The sequence below is a fragment of the Schistocerca serialis genome, chromosome 10, assembly GCF_023864345.2.
Source record: "Schistocerca serialis cubense isolate TAMUIC-IGC-003099 chromosome 10, iqSchSeri2.2, whole genome shotgun sequence".
Classification (NCBI taxonomy): Eukaryota; Metazoa; Arthropoda; class Insecta; order Orthoptera; family Acrididae; genus Schistocerca; species Schistocerca serialis.
The window spans coordinates 212,849,267-212,869,018 of record NC_064647.1 but is presented as its reverse complement, the minus strand read 5'-3'; the positions used below and the strand labels follow the sequence as shown (position 1 = coordinate 212,869,018).

The 19,752-nt window shown below is 52.8% G+C and overlaps 1 protein-coding gene and 1 pseudogene across 1 annotated transcript in view; both read left to right on the top strand.

Annotated features, from left to right (window-relative positions):
- LOC126424921 (uncharacterized) overlaps positions 1-19,752 on the top strand; it is a 302,725-nt gene that overhangs the window by 271,617 nt on the left and 11,356 nt on the right. The window lies entirely within an intron of this gene.
- Positions 1,408-19,752, top strand: part of LOC126424703 (basic proline-rich protein-like) — a 29,764-nt pseudogene continuing 11,419 nt past the window's right edge.

Below are 19,752 nucleotides of genomic sequence, written 5' to 3'. Positions count from 1 at the left end.
TAAACGCCTGATGGGTTGTCCAAGTTACGCCCATAGTGCATCTCCATCTGCACCAGCGATCATGATGGACTTTCCATGGCACCAGAAATCCAGCACGGTAGCCAGCCCATTGTGTGGGGTCGTCATGTACCCTCTAGGTTGTAGCCCCCTGACAACACAGGGATCGTACTGCCGATACCTGAGCTGCACCCTCCCACGTCGGCCAAGGAGTAGATGCCTGTCTCCTTGGGGCATCAGGACTCCCGGCAATGGTCATCCTGCCAGGTGGCCCTTGCTGCGGCTGGGTGGCGCCCGTGGGGAGAGCCCCTGGTCGGAGTGGGTGGTATTGGGGCGGACGTTTCGCAGATGAAACGTCAACATGTATCAGGTCGCTCTGCGGCAGTCTTTCAAAAGAAAAGGTACCGTTTCTAGTCCTGGTTCTCCTGCCCTTTCCCCCTTGGCCACTCCATGGGAGGAGGGACAGGCCCGCCGGATAGGGTCGAAGTACTTCCCCTGCTATTTGGTCTGTTCTCGAACCGATGGGGGGGACATTCGCCACCTCCAAGCCCATGTTCTTTGTTCAGCACATTGAGGACATCTTCGGGGAAATCGAGGATCTCAGCAAGATGCGTTCAGGGTCCATTCTTATCAAGACCACCTCCGCCACATAGTCGGCGGCGCTCCAGGCGTGCGACCGCCTAGGGGACATCCCAGTATCCATTGTCCCGCATCTGGCACTAAATAGGACGCAGGGGGTTATTTTTCATTGTGACCTCCTGCTACAATCTGATGAGGAGCTCAGGGCCAACCTGGAGCGCCGAGGCGTGCACTTCGTCCGCGAGTCCAGCGCGGCATCAAAGACCATCGCATCGACACCGGGGCATTTATCCTGGCCTTCCAGGGGGACGTTCTCCCGGAGAAGGTAAAGGTGATGTGCTACCGGTGTGACGTGCGACCTTACGTCCCGCCTCCTATGCGCTGTTTTAGGTGTTTGCGCTTTGGGCACATGTCACCACGGTGTGAGGCTGAGCCCCTTCGTGGCGATTGTGGACGTCCTCTTCGTGAGGAACATACATGCACCCCACCACCTCGGTGCGTTAATTGTCCTGGCGTCCACTCGCCTAGATCCTCTGACTGCCCGCATATCAGAAAGAGAAGAAGATATAAGTAATCAAAACTTTGGATCGGCTCTCTTATTCCGAGACCCGGAAGAAGTACGACCGCCTCCATCCCATGCCATTGCCCACTTCGTTTACCTCAGTTGTATCCACTCCTTCAGCGGTATCCTCACCCCTATCCTGTCCCTCCTCGCCCATCAGGGGCTCTGCCTCCGCCTCCCAAATCCCTCCCTTCCAAATCCTCCCTCCCCCCATGACCCCACCCCCTCTGCCCCAGAGGCCACCCTTCCTCCTCCTCCTGGCTCCTCCTGCTCCTCCTGCTCCTCCTCCTCCTCCTCCTGCTCCTCCTCCTCCTGCTCCTCCTCCTGCTCCTCCTCCTCCTCCTGCTCCTCTCCTCCTCCTGCTCCTCCTCCTCCTCCTGCTCCTCCTCCTCCTCCTGCTCCTCCTCCTCCTCCTCCTGCTCCTCCTCCTCCTCTGCTCCTCCTGCTCCTCCTCCTCCTCCTGCTCCTCCTCCTCCTCCTGCTCCTCCTCCTCCTCCTGCTCCTCCTCCTCCTCCTGCTCCTCCTCCTCCTCCTGCTCCTCCTCCTCCTCCTGCTCCTCCTCCTCCTGCTCCTCCTCCTCCTGCTCCTCCTCCTCCTCCTGCTCCTCCTCCTCGTCCTCCTCCTCCTCCTCCCTGCTCCTCCTCCTCCTCCTCCTGCTCCTCCTCCTCCTCCTGGCTCCTCCTCCTCCTGCTCCTTCCTCCCTCCTCCTCCTCCTGCTCCTCCTCCTCCTGCTCCTCCTCCTCCTCCTCCTGCTCCTGCTCCTCCTGCTCCTGCTCCTCCTGCTCCTGCTCCTCCTGGCTCCTGCTCCTGCTCCTCCTGCTCCTGCTCCTGCTCCTGCTCCTCCTCCTCCTGCTCCTGCTCCTGCTCCTCCTCCTCCTGCTCCTGCTCCTGCTCCTCCTGCTCCTGCTCCTCCTGCTCCTGCTCCTCCTGCTCCTGCTCCTCTGCCTCCTGCTCCTGCTCCTCCTGCTCCTGCTCCTGCTCCTCCTGCTCCTGCTCCTCCTGCTCCTGCTCCTGCTCCTCCTGCTCCTGCTCCTGCTCCTCCTGCTCCTGCTCCTCCTGCTCCTGCTCCTGCTCCTGCTCCTCCTGCTCCTGCTCCTCTGCTCCTCCTCCTCCTCCTCCTCCTCCTCCTGCCTCTCCTGCTCCTCCTCCTCCTCCTGCTCCTCCTCCTCCTGCTCCTCCTCTCTCCTGCTCCTCCTCCTCCTGCTCCTCCTCCTCCTGCTCCTCCTCCTCCTGCTCCTCCTCCTCTCCTGCTCCTCCTCCTCCTGCTCCTCCTCCTCCTCCTCCTGCTCCTCCTCCTCTCTCCCTCCTCCCCTCCTCCTCCTGCGTCCTCCTCCTCCCTGCTCCTCCTCCTCCTGGCTCCTCCTCCTCCTGCTCCTCCTCCTCCTGCTCCTCCTCCTCCTGCTCCTCCTGCTCCTCCTGCTCCTCCTCCTCCTGCTCCTCCTCCTCCTGCTCCTCCATCCTCCTGCTCCTCCTCCTCCTGCTCCTCCGCCTGCTCCTCCTGCTCCTCCTCCGTCCTGCTCCTCCTCCTCCTGGCTCCTCCTCCTCCTGCTCCTCCTCCTCCTCTGCTCCTCCTCCTCCTGCTCCTCCCCACGCCACCTGAGAAGCGATCCTCTTCTCAGGCGTCCATCGGGGAAACGTTCCGGACCCCAGCTTCCGAGGTCCGGCGTTCCAAAACGGACCCCACACGTGAGGACTTTCTTCGGGTCCAGCCCACCATCCCTGTGCCTCCTCGGCCTTCCGAAAAGGCCTCCAAGAAGAAGTCTCTATCCCCCTCTCCACCCCGGCGCGTTTCGTCTGACGCTCCATCCGTGAGTCGCTGCTCCCGGCCGTCCTCCGTTTCGCCGGGACGCTCTGCTGCCAGGCGCTCCGCCGGCCTTTCGTCGGCAAATGATGCGGCCCCTCCTACACAACCAGGGACAGCGGCCGCAGCTGGCGACGAGTCGATGGAACTGGATCCGCCACCCGTCGGTTGTAGCGTTGTTCCCTCGCAACCTGGCCCTCTGTGGCCGTCGAGGTAACCAGCTCTTCCCCCGTCTCATTCCCCCAACTTTTTGACTAGCGATGGCGTTGTTTCATTGGAACGTAAGAGGTATTCGATCTAATCGGAAGGAATTAAAACTGCTCCTCCGCCTGCACTGTCCGCTCGTCCTTGGTCTCCAGGAAACCAAGTTGCGCCCGACTGACCGTATTGCCTTTACCCACTATACCTCGGAGCGGTATGACCTCACCCCTGTGGACAGTATCCCAGCTCATGGTGGGGTCATGTTGCTCGTTCGGGACGATGTCTATTACCATCCCATCCCATTGACCACCCCACTCCAAGCAATAGCTGTCCGCATTACTCTTTCTGCTTTTACCTTTTCAGTTTGTACCATCTACACTCCACCGTCATCTGCCGTTAGTCGGGCTGACATGATGCACCTGATCGTTCAGCTTCCCCCACCGTTCTTATTGTTTGGCGACTTCAATGCCCATCATCCCCTTTGGGGCTGTCCTGCATCCTGTCCACGAGGCTCACTCTTGGCGGATGTCTTAAACCATCTCAATCTTGTCTGCCTCAATACCGGCGCCCCGACTTTCCTCTCGGACTCTACTCATACCTACTCCCACTTGGACCACACGATCTGTTCTACCACTCTTGCCTGTCGGTTCGAGTGGTATGTCCTTTCTGACACCTATTCAAGCGACCACTTCCCCTGTGTCGTTCGTCTCCTGCACCATACCCCATCCCCACGTCCTTCGAGCTGGGACATACTGAAAGCTGACTGGGGACTTTACTCCTCCCTGGCGACCTTTCCGGACCACGATTTTCCCAGTTGTGACAGTCAGGTCGAATACCTCACGGCTGTTATCATCAATGCTGCCGAACGTTCCATTCCTCGTACTACTTCTTCTTCACGTCGCGTTTCCGTCCCCTGGTGGAACGAGGCTTGTAGGGACGCTATCCGTGCTCGACGACGTGCTTTACGCACCTTTCGCCGCCATCCTACGTTGGCGAATTGTATTGAATACAAACGACTCCGAGCGCAATGCCGTAGAGTCATCAAAGACAGCAAAAAAGCTTGTTGGGGCTCTTTCACCAGCTCCTTTAACAGTTTTACTCCCTCTTCAATCGTTTGGGGTAGCCTGCGCCGGCTGTCGGGCATTAAGGCTCACTCCTCGGTACCTGGCCTGACCTCAGGTAATGAGGTCCTTGTTGATCCTGTGGCTGTCTCCAACGCCTTTGGACGCTTTTCGCGGAGGTTTCAAGCTCCGCCCATTACCATCCTGCCTTCCTTCCCAGGAAAGAGGTAGAAGAGGCTCGGCGACCTTCCTTCCACTCGCTGAATCTGGAAACTTATAATGCCCCCTTTACTATGCGGGAACTCGAACGTGCGCTTGCACTGTTCCGGTCCTCTGCTCCGGGGCCAGATGCCATTCACGTTCAGATGCTGGCACACCTTTCTTCGTACCTACAATCGCGTCTGGACCGAAGGTCAAGTCCCCATGCGTTGGCGTAACGCCGTTGTTGTTCCTATACCCAAACCTGGGAAGGATAGACACCTTCCTTCTATTTACCGCCCCATTTCTCTTACAAGCTGTGTCTGTAAGGTGATGGAGCACATGGTTAATGCTCGGTTAGTCTGGATTCTTGAATCTCGACGACTACTTACTAATGTCCAATGCGGCTTTCGTCGCCGCCACTCCGCTGTTGACCACCTTGTGACCTTGTCGACATTCATCATGAACAACATTTTGCGAAGGCGCCAAACGGTAGCCGTTTTCTTCGACTTGGAGAAGGCTTATGATACCTGTTGGAGAGGAGGTATCCTCCGTACTATGCACAGGTGGGGCCTACGCGGTCGCCTGCTCCTTTTTATTGATTCCTTTTTAACGGATCGAAAGTTTAGGGTACGTGTGGGTTCCGTATTGTCCGACGTCTTCCTCCAGGAGAACGGAGTGCCTCAGGGCTCCATCTTGAGCGTAGCCCTTTTTGCCATCGCGATCAATCCAATTATGGATTGCATTCCTCCTAATGTCTCAGGCTCTCTTTGTCGATGACTTCGCGATCTACTGCAGTGCCCAGAGAACATGCCTCCTGGAGCGCTGCCTTCAGCGTTGTCTAGACAGCCTCTACTCACGGAGCATGGCAAATGGTTTCCGGTTCTCTGAAGAGAAGACGGTTTGTATCAACTTTTGGCGATATAAAGCGTGCCTTCCGCCATCCTTACATCTCGGTCCCGTTGTTCTCCCATTCGTGGACACAACTAAGTTTCTAGAGCTCACGTTGGACAGGAAACTGTGTTGGTCTCCACATGTCTCTTATTTGGCGGCCCGCTGTAAACGTTCCCTTAATGTCCTCAGAGTACTTAGCGGTTCATCTTGGGGAGTGGATTGCACTGTCCTGCTTCGCTTGTATCGGTCCATAGTCCGATCGAAGCCGGATTATGGGAGCTTCGTCTACTCGTCCGCTCGGCCATCCCTCTTACGCCGGCTCAACTCCATCCACCATCGGGGGATACGTCTTGCGACCGGAACCTTCTACACTAGTCCTGTTGAGTCTTTATGCTGAAGCTGCCGAGTTACCATTGACCTACCGGCGCGACGCCCTGCTGTGTCGGTATGCCTGCCGGCTGTTGTCTATGCCCGACCACCCCTCTTACAAGTCCTTCTTCGCCGATTCTCTCGACCATCAGTACGGGTTGTATGTGTCTGCCCTGCTGCCCCCCAGAGTCTGCATCCGTCGCCTGCTTCAACAATTGGATTTTGCCCTCCCTACCACCTTCAGAGAGGGTAAGAGCCAGACACCACCTTGGCTCCAGGCTCCGGTTCATATTTATCTCGACCTCAGCTCACTCCCGAAGAAGGGTACTCCGGCTGCAGTGTATTGCTCACGGTTTGTCGAACTTCGTGCTCGACTTGCCGGTCACACCTTTATTTACCCCGATGGCTCCAAAACTGACGGTGTCGGCTGTGCCTTTGTCGTCGGGGTCGCCACCTTTAAATACCGGCTCCTCGACCAATGTTCGAGCTTTACGGCCGAGCCTTTTGCTTTCCATCAGGCCGTTCAGTATGCCCGCCGCCACCGCCATTCATCGTATGTACTCTGCTCTCACTCACTCAGTGCTCTTCAGAGCCTTGGAGCTCCCTATCCAGTCCATCCCTTGATTCAACGGATACAGCAGTCCCTCCATTCTTTCGCTGATAATGGTGGTTCTGTCAGCTTTCTGTGGGTTCCCGGACATGTAGGAGTGTCTGGGAATGAGGCTGCGGATGCTGCAGCCAAGGCTGCAGTCCTCCTGCCTCGGCCAGCCTCCCATTGTGTCCCGTCATCTGACGTTCGTGGGGATGTATGTAAGAGGCTTGTGTCGTTGTGGTGGGATGCCTGGTCATTCCTCCAAGGAAACAAGCTCTGGGCAGTAAAACCGCTCCCAACTGCTTGGACAACATCCTCCCGACCATCTCGGCGCGAGGAGGTCCTTCTGACCAGTTTGCGGATTGGGCATTGCCGGTTTAGCCACCGCTACCTGCTCTCCGGTGACCCAGCCCCGCAGTGCCCTTGTGGTCAGGCATTAACAGTGCGCCATGTTTTATTGTCGTGTCCCCGTTTTAGTCAATTTCGTGTTGTCCTGTCCCTGCCATCTACTTTACCAGATGTTTTAGCTGATGATGCTCGAGCAGCTGCTCGTATTCTGCGTTTTATAACTTTGACTGGCTTGTCCAAAGACATCTAACCTTCTTACTTATTTTATCTGCATCTTTGTCTGGTCCTTCTGGTGTCCCCCCATCCCCTTGAGTTTTAGCAGTTTCCATGTGCTCTAACACCAGTGACTGGGCGCTAATGACCTAAGCAGTTGAGCGCCCTTAAACCCTACAAAAAAAACCGTATCTGGCTCCAGGGTGACTTTCCTTCTCAGTGGAGGTATAGCATTGTGGTTCCTGTCCTTGAGCCTGGTAAGAACCCCCTATCTGTTGACAGCTATCGGCCAATTAGTTTGACCAATGTTGTTTGTAAGTTACTTGAATGGATGGTAGCCCGTCGGCTCAATTGGGTCCTCGAATCTCGGGATCTATTGTCGCCTTACCACTGTGGCTTTCGAGAGAGACGGTCTTCAATCGATCATTTACTTCGCTTGGAATCCGCAGTTCGGCAGGCTTTTTCCCAGCGCCGCCATTTGGTAGGAGTGTTTCTTGACCTTCGCAAGGCCTATGACACGGCCTGGCGCCATCACATCTTACTTACCCTTCATCAGTGGGGTCTTCGGGCCCCACTCCCGATTTTTATCCGCCAGTTCCTGATCCATCGGCCATTCAAAATTCGAGTTGGTACTGCTTTTAGTTCTCCACGGACCCAGGAGACGGGCATCCCACAGGGTTCTGTTTTGAGTGTCCTTTTCCTCATTGCTATCGATGGACTTGTGGCCTCTGTCCGTCCCTTCTTCGCCCCTGCCCGGTATGTGGATGATTTATGCATTTGGGTTAGTTCCTCCTCGATAGCATCTGCAGAGCGGCAGCTCCAGGTAGCTATACGGCGTGCCTCTGCATGGCCCCTCTCACACGGGTTTCAATTCTTTCCTTTAAAATCGCGAGTGGTCCACTTCTGTCGGCGTACTACGATCCACCCTGATCCAGAGCTCTATCTCTCTGCACAACGATTGCCTGTGGTCACAGTTCCGTTTCCTGGGTCTTCTTTTCGACAACAATCTCACTTGGCTGCCCCATATCAGACTCCGGAAGGTAGGATGTTTCCGTAAACTCAATGTCCTTCGCTTCCTTGCCCACTCCTCTTGGGGTGCGGACTGTTCCCTCCTCCACCGTCTTTATCGTGCTCTAATTCTGTCTCGCTTGGACTATGGTTGTCAAGTTTATGGTTCAGCTGCTCCTTCCACACTGCATGTGGTGGATCCAGTCCACCATCGTGGTATCCCTTTGGCCACCGGTGCCTTTCCTACTAGCCCTGTTGATAGTCTCCTGGTTGAAGCTGGGATCCCCCCCCCCTTTCTGTTCGGCGGTCCCAGCTTCTGGTGTCTTATGCACTCACTATCCGTTCCTCTCCCACTCATCCTTCCTATTCTATCCTGTTGCCAGACCATGGACGTCGCCCACCCAACTCCCGCCCTCGGGCGGGTTTACCGGTTGGGCTGCGCCTTGCGTCTCTTTGCCGTGATTTTCAGCTTCCTTCTTTGTCCTGTCTTCCTCGCTTCCTCCCCTCCACCCCTCTTTGGTTAGTTCCTCGGCCTCGACTTCGGATGGATCTCCGCCGCGGTCCGAAAGATTCCATCCCCCCGGTGGTGTTCCCTTCCTTTTTCCGCCAAATTTTATGTGAGATTAGGGATGCTGTTGTTTTTACACTGATGGCTCTAAATCTGCTAATCGTGTTGGGTATGTCTTCACGTCCTCTGTTGGAATGGAAAGTTATCTGCTTCCAGCTACATGTGGGGTGTTTACTGCGGAATTGATGGCAATTTCCCAGGCCCTTACCTTTATTAAACAGTCCCAACACAATCGCGTTTTGTTACGCACGGACTCGATGAGTGGCCTTCTTGCTATTGACCGGTGTTTTTCGCGCCATCCCTTGGTCTCTGCCAGCCATGACCATCTCGCTGATATTCACCATGCTGCTTGTTCTATTGACTTACTTTGGGTCCCTGGCCATGTGGGTACCCCAGGTAATGAGCTCGCTGATCGTTTGGCTGGGGGAACAGTTACTTACCCCCCATTTTCTGTAGCCCCTCCTGCAGCGGATTTACGGCTTCACATCAAATCCCACTTCGCACAGTCATTGGCTAATTCTTGGGAGGCTACTCCCCTGTCTAATAAACTTCGTGCAATTAAGGTGACACCAGGCCCGTGGCGTTCTTCCTTTCGCATCTCCCGAAAGGACTCGACCACACTGTGTCGTCTCCGCATTCGCCATACTCGGTTGACCCATGGTTTTCTTTTGCGTGATGAGCCACCCCCACTATGTGGTTGTGGAGCCTTCCAGTCAGTAGCCCACATTCTGGTTGAATGCCCCCGTCTTTTGGCTCTGCGTGCTAAGTACAGGCTCCCCCACACTTTACCTTTGATGTTGGCTGACGATTCCCAGATGGTCTCTCTGGTTTTCGGTTTCCTCCAGGAAAGTGGTTTTTATTCTCAGTTTTAGGGTTTTTATTCTCTCTGGTGTAGCGGCAGGGCGGTGAGTGTTTGGGTGTCTCCCACTGTAAGCAGTGTTCGGAGATTCCTGATTTACCTCCCTGACCGAATTCCTCTTTTCTTCCCCTTTTACTCTTTTACCCTTTTTTTAAGTCTTGGTTAGTCTATTCCCATACGTACTTTCTACATTATAGCAGTTGTACCTTTTAAGTCACAGGTGGTCTTGCCTATGCTGCTTCAGCATAGTGTTGGGTTCGTTCTCTTACAGACTTCCCTCATTTTTTTTACCAATGACAACATAACTACCTTTTACGTTTTTTCCCTTTTTCCGTTTTATTGCTCTGACTTTACTGAGTTGTCCCATTAGCGGAATGGCGCATATTTGAAACAAGGGACTGATGACCTTGCTGTTTGGTCCCTTAAATCTCAACTAACCAACCCTCTAGTGTTAACTCCTAGAGTTTAATTTCGGCTCTTGGTCCGGTAGCTTAACTTCATGCTACTGGCAACTTTGCCAGTGGGTGTGAGCCCTTCTTCTGGCGACATTGTTCACTTCCTAAGGACACTACTCCAGCCACTACTATAATGCCTCCCGTTTCACGACCTTCGCATGGAACTTCGCGATATTATTGTGTACACTAATGGCGCTTGGACTGATCTGTGGTGGTAGGTGTGTCCGTCATTGGCGCCCACGTCTTTCTATATCAGCTATCGGTTTCCAGCACACTGCTCAGCATTTACAGCAGAGCTCTCTGCCCTGTATCAGACCAAGAAGTTCATTAGTGACACAGACTTTTCAATTGGGTCATTTGCTCACACTTTGTGCCCTTAAGTGTCTGTGCGCTGTACGTCGTCTATTAGTGCAACCTGTCCTGGAAAACTCACTTCCTCACTCATGATGAAGCTGCTGTGATGTTAGTGGGCTCCTGGGCGCCTTGGTTGTATAGGTAACGAGGTGGTTGACGCTGCTGGCAAGGCTGCAGTCCTCGTACCTCAGCCCACTAGTTCTTACATTCCCCCTGATCTCTGCTGCCACCTGTCAGGTGGTGATGTCGCTTTGGCATCGCCAATGGTTCTCCCGTAAAGGGAATAAGCTCTGAGTTACTAAGCCTCTCTCAGCAGCTTGGACGACCTCTCGGCTCTCTGGCCATGAGCTGGTCATTCTAACTAGGTTGCGTAATGGGCACTGTCTTTTTAGGCATCACCATTTCAGTGGTGCTCTCCCCACCACTTTGTACACACTGCGCTCAACCTTCGACATTCCATTTCCTTATGGAATACCATACTTTAACGCATTACGTTCTCGTTTGGGTTTGCCACTTGAGTTATCAGTCGTTTTAGCGAACAGTGTGCGGGCTGTCGATCGCGTCGTAGCACTATGGTGAAGGCCATTTAATTTTTAGTTCTGGATCTCCGTTTCTCTATGGCATATTTAGACCTCTCCATGTCCCTGTTTTTAGCTTTTTGGGATCGACCCCTAGACTTAAACTCCTCTTTGTCTTCGTGTTCCACATTTTTGACATGGGTGTGTATGACTGCAGTTCTTTTTTGCATCCAAAACAAAACACCTCACACTTCGGGCCTGTGACCACCCCCACACAGTAATTGCGACTTTAACTGATAAAAAGTGAGGTACATCTAGTAGTGGACATTAAGAGATACGTCAACTCTTCATCTGTATCATGGCTTTCTCTGTTGGAGACACTTCGTCACATGTTTCAAAGTTTGTGGAGCGATGGCAACCCACTCTTCCTCAAGAACTGAAGCCAGTCAAGGTGGTATTGTTGGACACTCCGGTCCGAATTAGTCGACGTTATAACTCATGAGTAGTTCCATAGGGTTCAGGTTGGGACTCTGGGCAGGCAAGTCCATTAAGGAAACTTGTTGTCCACAAACCATTGCCTGACATACCCTGCTTTGACAGGGTGCATTGTGATGCTGATTGTCACCGTTTCTGAATTGTTTCTCTGCTGTATGCACAAAACAATGTTGCAAAATGTGTTGATACCTTCCCCATTTACCGTTTCTTAAGTAAAACATAGTACCACACCCAAACCACTAAAACCTTCTCCATACTGTAACACCATCTAGTACATTCTTCTCTTGGCACTACATACTATGGCAGGTAATGTTCTCAAAGCAGGTACCAAAGTCAAACCACTCATCGGATAGCTACAGCGTGGAACAAGATTCATTACCCCAAATCTCTCGTCCATTGTCCAGTGGCGTCACTGTGTACACTACTACAAGCGTCATGTAGCATTGACTACAGAAACGGATGAGTTGTCACGAGCTGCTCGAGAATTGAACTCCATTCCTTGCCCAATGCACAGTCATTGTACTCGCTGGACTGCGGGTAGCACTTTGAGGCTCTAGTGATTCCTTCCGTTGATTTTGTGCAATATTTTACAGCCATCCTCTGCAGTACGAGTTGCATTAAAGTGCTAAGGCCTCCGATTTTTTTCTAATTAACTACCCACCCAAAATCGATGAAACTGGCGTTACTTCTCGACGTAATCGCCCTGCAGACGTACACATTTTTCACAACGCTGACGCCATGATTCCATGGCAGCGGCGAAGGCTTCTTTAGGAGTCTGTTTTGACCACTGGAAAATCGCTGAGGCAATAGCAGCACGGCTGGTAATGTGCGGCCACAGAGTGTCTTTCATTGTTGGAAAAAGCCAAAAGTCACTGGGAGCCAGGTCAGGTGAGTAGGGAGCATGAGGAATCACTTCAAAGTTATCACGAAGAAACTGTTGCGTAACGTTAGCTCGATGTGCGGGTGCATCGTCTTGGTGAAACAGCACATGCGCAGCCCTTCCCGGATGTTTCTGTTGCAGTGCAGGAAGGAATTTGTTCTCCAAAACATTTTCGTGGGATACACCTGTTACCGTAGTGCCCTTTGGAACGCAATTGGTAATGATTACGCCCTCGCTGTCCCAGAACATGGACACCATCTTTTCAGCACTGGCGGTTACCGGAAATTTTTTTGGTGGCGGTGAATCTGTGTGCTTCCATTGAGTTCACTGGCGCTTTGTTTCTGGATTGAAAAATGGCATCCACGTCTCATCCATTGTCACAACCAACGAAAAGAAAGTCCCATTCATGCTGTCGTTGCGCGTCAACATTGTTTGGCAACATGCCACGTGGGCAGCCATGTGGTCGTCCATCAGCATTCGTGGCACCCACCTGGATGACACTTTTCGCATTTTCAGGTCGTCATGCAGGATTGTGTGCACAGAACCCACAGAAATGCCAACTCTGGAGGCGATCTGTTCAACAGTCATTCGGCGATCCCCCAAAACAATTCTCTCCACTTTCTCGATCATGTCGTCAAACCGGGCTTATGCGAGCCCGAGGTTGTTTCGGTTTGTTGTCGCACAATGTTCTGCCTTCATTAAACTGTCGCACCCACAAACGCACTTTTGACACATCCATAACTCCATCACCACATGTCTCCTTCAACTGTCGATGAATTTCAATTGGTTTCACACCACGCAAATTCAGAAAACGAATGATTGCACACTGTTCAAGTAAGGAAAACGTCGCAATTTTAAGTATTTAAAACAGTTCTCATTCTCGCCGCTGGCGGTAAAATTCCATCTGCCGCATGGTGCTGCCATCTCTGGGACGTATTGACAATGAACGCGGCCTCATTTTAAAACAATGCGCATGTTTCTCTCTTTCCAGTCCGGAGAAAAAAAATCGGAGGCCTTAGAACTTGAATGCACCTTGTACTAGGCGGCCCTTGTCTGTCAGTACATGGGGTCTGCCTAGCTTTGATTTAGCTATCGCTTTCTTCACGTTTCCACTTCAAAATCAGATCACACAGTCGGCTTGGGCAATCTCTCCAATGGATTTGTTACTCAGGTTATATCATCCAGTGAGCGTTTCATGTTGGAAGTCATGGAACTTCCTGACGAACTCACCCTGTTGCTACTGGTTCTCCCCACCTCTTTTACTAGCAGGCCTGCCTATCATGACATGCATTGAATTGCGCATTACATAGGGGTACCTGGCTAACGTAGATCAGATAGTGTATGGGCAGAAATGTATTCCAAGGAAAGATTTTTTTATAAAGTATCTTTCAGACATGGGGACACACAACGTAGTTGGCAGTACTGTGTGTACTAGTGTTTTAGTTACTCAAGAGGTGGGTGAGCTGCAGCACCATCATGCAATAGCCACATACCAGCAAAGGAGTCTTCCAGCATCATTTACCCCAGCAGCACACAAGACTCGCCAGATAGTAGTGGACTGGTCCCAAGAGGCAGTCGTGAATTACCGCCATCTACACACTGAGGCTGAACCAGTGCTGACACTTCACTGCCATCGTACTGTGAGCATTTTCCATAGCTCACAGGTGGCTGCTGTGAATGTTGACAATACTGCCCCTCATAAAAGTATCCTTACCTGAAGAAGATGGATGACAAAAATCCCAGCACTGTGGTGGCCTGTATGAAGACATGGCTGTCGCTGTGGACTGAGTCATTACGTGATAAGGCTTGCACGCCTCGTGATATGGACAGTGGCAATTCCCATGGATGGTGTTCCACAGGGTCATCTGGCTTAACCCATGCTAGCAGGCCACCTGCCTGATGGTGATACAGGGCTCATTGTTAGAACTGAAACCTCCACATTCGAGTGGGTGAACCTCCTGTGAAATACATATCCAGCAGTATGTCCATCTGACCCTTTTTGCTCCTTGACCATTCCGGGTTTTCCCCATCTTGCAGTGTCATACTGTACTCGTATGTCTCGTAGCGTATTGTCTCGTGATGAACTGCTCCCACCACCGATCTCTGCTGGCACCACACAGTGCCGGGTCCGGGGGTTAGAATAGGCCTGAGGTATTCCTGCCTGTCGTAAGTGGCGACTAAAAGGAGTCCCTCCCCCTCAAGCCCCCAGGGGGTCCAAAATTCTTTTGTGGATACGTGAGTGGCGAGCACGGGGCCCCGAGCCATTGCAGCCTTCTTTCTCTCCCGGGCTGCATTTCCTTTCCCCTCCAAGCTCCTTTCCCCTCGCCCTCTCCTCTCCTCTCCCTCTATTGGTGTCCTTGCTTATGTTGGCCCCGCTATACTCTTGGTTCTGTTGGTTTTACACTCCGGCTTTGTTGCGTAATCGTCTCCTCCTTTTGGCATTCCTTGGTCCCCCTCTGGGGTTTGACCTCCATTACAAAATTTCTCCTCCGTAGTGTGAGCCATTTGGGGAAGAGCACCTTACCTAGTGTCTCCGACGTGCGCCCTCCTCGTACATTCCACCTTTTCTTTCACATCGTTGTTTGATGCTAGGGTGCATAGCCAGCACGGTAGCCAGCCCGTGTGGTGGGGTCGCTATGTACCCTTTTGGTTGAGCCCCGTGAACACACAGGGATCACACTTCAGATACCTGAGCTGTGACCTCCTCATGCATGCCTTGGAGTGGTTGCTCGTCATCCTGGAGCATCGGAACTCCCGGCAATGGCCGCCATGCCAGACGGCCCTTGCTGTGGCTGGGTGGCGCCCGCGAGGAGAGCCCCTGATCGGAGTGGGTGGTATCAGGGCGGACGCTATGCGGATAAAACGCATACGGGTCCAAAACTCTGGCCGTTTTTCTGCGGCCGTCTCTCTGTGTGGTACTGATTCTTAAAGTGATGCTTCTCTTGCCCCTTCGGCCTTCCCTTCCATGGCTACCCCTGGGAAGAGGGTCAGGCCCGTCGTCTAGGGGAAAAACCTTTCCCCCGTTATCTAGTTTGCACCAGGACTGATGGAGATACTTTCACCAGTGTCAAACCTTTATTCTTTGTGGAACACATTGAAGACAAGTTTGGCGAAGTGGACTCCCTGAGCAAGATGAGGTCGGGTTCGTTGCTGATAAAAACCGCTTCAGCTGCCCAATCTGCGGCCCTTCGTGCCTGTACCCATCTTGGCACAATTCCTGTGTCCATTACCCCTCACCAGTCTCTAAATATGGTACAAGGTGTGATTTTTCACACGGACCTCATCCTTCAAACTGATGAGGAACTTCGGGACAATCTCGGACGGCGGGGTGTTCATTTTGTTCGGCGTGTTCAGAAGGGTCCAAAAGATAATCGTATTGATACTGGTGCCTTTATCCTGGCCTTTGAAGGGGATACCCTTCCTGGGAAAGTTAAGATTATGGTCTATTGCTGTGATGTGAAGCCGTACATCCCACCTCCTATGAGGTGTTTTAAGTGCTTGTGTTTTGGCCACACGTCTTCTCGCTGTTCTCAGGACCCTCTGTGGTGACTGTGGACGTCCACTCCATGAGGGGAGTCCCTCTGTTCCCCCACCTGTATGTGTAAATTGTCATGGTAGTCATTCTCCACGTTCACCAGATTGCCCAGTATATAAGAAAGAAAAACAGATACAGGAGTATAAGTCCCTCGATCGTTTAAGCTACACAGAGGCCCGTAAGAAATATGCACGACTGCACCCTGTGTCCATGACATCTAGTTACGCCTTGGTTACATCTTCACCCCTTCCTCCCCCTTCCTTACCCCCATCCCGGACCCCTCGCCTCCCCCCCTCCCCTGTGGCTCCCACACCTTCTCCTCTGGGCGCTGCTCCCCCTCCCCAGCCGGAGAGTGTCCCACTCCTTCGGCGTCTGCCGGTCAAGGGCGCCTCTCCCGAGATGCCCCTTCCTGGCACCTTCCAGGTCAAAGGTCTGCTGCCGCGCGGCGACCGCGAGAGCCGCTGGCTGTGGGCCCCCAGGTCACCCGGTCTCTTTCTGTTCCTGATCTTGCTGAAGCTGGCTCCTTTATGCCACACAGCCCTCCTCGATCTCAGCCTGAAAAGAAGAAGAAACATAAGTCCCGGGACAAAGAGCCTTTGGTGTCACCGGAGGTCCCTTCCCCAACTTCACAACCGGATTCTGACCTGTCGTTCATGGATGTCGCCCCCTCCTTGTCGGTGACGGGTGGGGACCCGGCGGTATGACTGGATTTAGCGTGTTCCGCCCTCATTTAAACAATCATTCTGTGGTTCTCCAATGGAACTGTAATGGCTACTATCGTCACCTTTCGGAATTGAAATCTCTTCTTTCGTCCTACTCTGCAGCTTGTGTGGTTCTCCAGGAATCTCATTTTACTGCTGCTCACTCACCGACCCTCCGTGGGTTCCGTGTTTTCTGTCGAAATCGGGTCGGACCCTTGCCGGATTCTGGTGGCGTTTGTACGTTGGTCCGTACAGACATTGCTAGCACGTGTATTCCCCTCCAAACTACATTGGAAGCGATTGCTGTTAGGGTCCACTTCGACTCTGCAGTCACAGTTTGCAATCTTTATCTCCCTCCTGACAGGACTCTTACACCTGCTGCCATAACCACCCTTCTTCAGCAACTTCCTCCTCCCTTCCTCCTCCTTGGGGATTTTAATGCTCATCATCCTTTGTGAGGCAGTGCTCTTCCATCTCGACGAGGTCTTCTTATAGACCAATTTATTGCAGACCACGACCTGTGCCTTCTTAATGATGGCTCCCCTACTCATTTCAGTGCCGGTCATGGTACCCTTTCTGACATTGATATTTCTCTTTCTTCTCCCTCTCTCCTCCCTTCATTAAACTGGTTGCCACACGACGACCTTTGTGCTAGTGATCATTAGCCCGTTGATTATCACGCTCCCTTCCCGCTCCCCGATGGACAGGTTACCTCGTTGGTCTTTCCACCGCGCCGATTGGCCTCTATACACTGCACAGGTCGAGTTTTCTCCCTCTTAGTCGGGTTGTATTGATGACGTCCTACGTGACATGTCTGACGCGATTGTTCGCGCTGCTAACCTTGCTGTCCCGCGCTCATCTGAACCATTTCGTCGCTGGCAAGTCCCGTGGTGGAGTACGGCCATTGCCATTGCCATCCGTGATCGCCGTCGAGCTTTGCAACACTTCGCGCTAAAGCCCGTTATTTAATCAAACAGAGCAAGCGGATATGTTGGGAACGATTCGTTTCTTCCCTTGGTTCCACTGTCCCTCTGTCACGGGTATGGGCTACACTTCGCTCTCTCCAAGGTTGTCATCGGCAGTCCACCCTCCCAGGCCTTCACCTCCCAGATGGCATTTGTACGGACCCATTAGTTCTCGCAGAACATCTTGTGACCCATTTGCAGTGGCATCAGCGTCAGCCTCCTATCCAGCTGCTTTCCTTCATCAAAAACAGCAAGATGAAGCTCTCACCTTATGTTTCACCACTTGTGAGCCAGAATCTTACAACAAACCTTTTACTGAATGGGAATTTCTTTCTGCTCTATCTTCTTCTCATGATACGGCCCCTGGCCCAGATTCCATTCATAACCAACTGCTTCAACATCTCAGTGCTCCACAACGGCAACACCTTCTTCGGGTGTTTAACCGTATCTGGCTCCAGGGTGACTTCCCTTCTCAGTGGAGGGATAGCATTGTGGTTCCTGTCCTTAAGCCTGGTAAGAACCCCCTATCTGTTGACAGCTATCGGCCAATTAGTTTGACCAATGTTGTTTGTAAGTTACTTGAACGGATGGTAGCCCGTCGGCTCACTTGAGTCCTCGAATCTCGGGATCTATTGTCCCCTTACCAGTGTGGCTTTCGAGAGGGACGATCTCCAATCGATCATTTACTTCGCTTGGAATCCGCAGTTCGGCAGGCTTTTTCCCAGCGCCGTCATTTGGTTGCAGTGTTTTTTGACCTTCGCAAGGCCGATAACACGGCCTGGCGCCATCACATCTTACTAACCCTTCATCAGTGGGGTCTTCGGGGCCCACTCCCGATTTTTATCCGCCAGTTCCTGATCCATCGGTCATTCAGAGTTAGTTGGTACTGCTTTTAGTTCTCCACGGACCCAGGAGACGGGCATCCCACAGGGTTCTGTTTTGAGTGTCCTTCTTTTCCTCATTGCTATCGATGGACTTGTGGCCTCTGTCGGTCCCTTGGTCGCTCCTGCCCTGTATGTGGATGATTTCTGCATTTGGGTTAGTTCCTCCTCGATGGCATCTGCAGAACGGCAGCTCCAGGTGGCTATACGGCGTGGCTCTGCATGGAGCCACTCACACGGGTTTCAATTCTCTCCTTTAAAATCGCGGGTGGTCCACTTCTGTCTCCGTAATATGGTCCACCCTGATCCAGAGCTCTATCTCGCTGCACGACGATTGCCTGTGGTTCCAGTTTCGTTTCCTGGGTCTTCTTTTCGACAACAAGCTCACTTGGCTGCCCCATATCAGACTCCTGAAGGTAGGGAGTTTCCGTATACTCAATGTCCTTCACTTTCTTGCCCACTCCACTTGGGGTGCGGACCGTTCCCTCCTCCTCCGTCTTTATCATGCTCTAGTTCTGTCTCGTTTGGACTATGGTTGTCAAGTTTATGGTTCAGCTGCTCCTTCCACACTGCACGTGCTGGATCCAGTCCACCATCGTGGTATCCGTTTGGCCACCGGTGCCTTCCCTACTAGCCCTGTTGCTAGTCTCCTGGTTGAAGCTGGGATCCCCCCCCTTTCTGTTCGGCGGTCCCAGCTTCTGGTGTCTTATGCCCTCACTATCCGTTCTTCTCCCACTCATCCATCCTATTCTATCCTGTTCCCAGACCATGGCCGTCGCCCACCCGACTCTCGCCCTCGGGCGGGTTTACCGGTTGGGCTGCGCCTTGCGTCTCTTTACCGTAATTTTCAGCTTCCTTCTTTGTCCTGTCTTCCTCGCTCCCTCCCCTCCACCCCTCCTTGGTTAGTTCCTCGGCCTCGACTTCGGATGGATCTCTGCCGTGGACCGAAAGATTCCATCCCCCCGGTGGTGTTCCGTACCTTGTTCCGCCAAATTTTATGGGAGTTTCGGGATGCTGTTGTTTTTTACACTGATGGCTCTAAATCTGCTGATCATGTTGGGTATGCCTTCACGTCCTCTGTTGGAACGGAAAATCATCTGCTGCCACCTACATGTGGGGTGTTTACTGCAGAATTGATGGCCATTTCCCGGGCCCTTACCTTTATGAAACAATCCCAACACAGTCGCGTTCTGTTATGTACGGACTCGATCAGTGGCCTTCTTGCTATTGACCGGTGTTTTTCGCGCCATCCATTGGTCTCTGCCATCCATGACCATCTCGCTGATATTCACCGTGTTGCTTGTTCTATTGACTTCCTTTGGGTCCCTGGCCATGTGGGTATCCCGGGTAATGAGCTCGCTGATCGTTTGGCTGGGGGAGCAGTTACTTACCCCCCGTTTTCCGTAACCCCTCCTGCAGCGGATTTACGGCTTCACATCAAATCCCACTTTGCACAGTCATGGGCCAATTCTTGGGAGGCTACTCCACTGTCTAATAAACTTCGTGCAATTAAGGTGACACCAGGCCCATGGCGTTCTTCCTCTCGCCTCTCCCAAAAGGACTCGACCACACTGTGTCGTCTCCGCATTGGCCATACCAGGCTGACCCATGGTTTTCTTTTGTGTGATGAGCCACCGCCGCTATGTGGTTGTGGAGCCTTTCAGTCAGTGGCCCACATTCTGGTTGAATGCCCCCTTCTTTTGGCTCTGCGTGCTAAG